This window comes from Sinocyclocheilus grahami, unplaced genomic scaffold, assembly GCF_001515645.1.
Source record: "Sinocyclocheilus grahami isolate Dianchi unplaced genomic scaffold, SAMN03320097.WGS_v1.1 scaffold2624.1, whole genome shotgun sequence".
Taxonomy (NCBI): Eukaryota; Metazoa; Chordata; class Actinopteri; order Cypriniformes; family Cyprinidae; genus Sinocyclocheilus; species Sinocyclocheilus grahami.
The window spans coordinates 14,692-16,573 of NW_015507803.1; positions in this window are offsets into that span (position 1 = coordinate 14,692).

The window sequence follows — 1,882 nt, forward strand, 5'->3', positions numbered from 1 at the left end:
ATGGCTGCAATATAACAAAGAGGGAAAAATTTAAGGGGGTCTGAATACTTTCCGTACCCACTGTATATATATATATATATACATACACCTTACTACGTGTACTGCGTTAGGCTAACTGAGACGTCACGAATCTGAAGGGAGGACTCAAATGCAAAGTGAGTGTTAACAGATTTATTTAGACAGACTTGCAGACAAAACGAGAGATGGTGAGGAGAGGAGAGAACACAATCCAAACACTAGGCAAGGAAAGACTTGGAAGACAGGCAGGCCTGGGTGATCGGCCACAGAGTCCGGTCCAGGATGGCAGACCGCCAGAGAGCAGTGAAGGCAGCGAAACAGGAGGCCGGAGGTGAGTCCTCACCACTCATGATGTATCAGGCCTAGCAGCGTGGCAGACCCGGGGAGATGACCAGTAGCTCAGCATGCAAGGCAGGACAGGAAAGGTCTAGACTGGATACACACTCAACAAACAATCTGACTGGGAGAATACAGGACCACAACTAATAGGAGTGCTAGCAAAAACACAAGTTGAAACAATGAACTGACAACACAAGAGGGGAAGGGAGCACAATATAAAGGGGCAGAGAACAGGAGGACAAACGAGGAGTGAACAAGGGGGCCTGGCAATGGGAAACAAGGAGGTAGGACGAAAGAAGCACATGGCAGACAACAACAAAGAGCCATGTGCTCACACACAACGCAAACACGGAAACATGAAACACAGACAAGACAGATAGAGCAGGATCCTGACACGTGACTTGTCATTTGCACTTATACATTGTTGCTCTTTTGTTAGTTTTGATTGCTTCCATTGTCCTCATTTGTAAGTCACTTTGGATAAAAGCGTCTGCTAAATCACTAAATGTAAAGGTAATGAAATGTAACACGTTTTAATAATATTTTTACTATTTAGTTGTGAAGTTTTTGGGGATTTATGGTATTTTTAGTTTGAATTGGCTAATTTAGTAATGTTTGTATATAACTGGGCTTATTTAACTAGTAAAATTAATGTAAAATTCACTTAAAAGATGTACGTTTCTCAGTATAATTCATGGTGATGATAGAATGGGCTAGTAGAAATCGGACACTTTTCAAATGTATTTTGAAGATTAAACAGCCTAATATGTGCTAGAGAAGTGTTCAAATGAATACAGTTTTGTGCAGGAATACCAGATGTAATTATTCTTGATGTTCAATTGTGTTTAATTTATAAAGTGACTTATGAGGATTGTTACATATAAACCCAAAGATCTGTTCCCTTTCATAGGGGTCGCTATGGGGAACGGCTCGTCGTGACCCGTGTCTGAAGCAGACATTGAAGAAACACCAACAACTCGTTGGCCAGCGACAGCCATGACGTCACTACCGGTGCGACTACAGTAATAGGCGACGGGAGCACACATCATCCTCTTCTTCGTCTTCATTGACTGTTTTGTAAGAGCGATCTCTATTCATATCATTATGGCGAGCACTAGCGAAGCGTTTAGAGCAGTGGTCACCAACCTTTTTAGGCCCAAGATCCCTGACCTCGGCCTTTATGAAAGACAAAGGGAAGTCGTGGCCTAATGGTTAGAGAGTCGGACTCATAACACAAAGGCTGTGGGTTCGAGTCTCGTACTGGCAGGGATTGTAGGTGGGGGGAGTGAATGTACAGCGCTCTCTCCCACCTTCAATACCACGACTGAGGTGCCCTTGAGCAAGGCACCGAACCCCCAACTGCTCCCCGGGCGCCGCAGCATAAATGGCTGCCCACTGCTCCGGGTGTGTGTTCACTGCTGTGTGTGTGCACTTTGGATGGGTAAATGCAGAGCACTAATTCCAAGTATGGGTCACCATACTTGGCCACATGTCACTTCACTTCACAAGATCTACCTATTGAAGA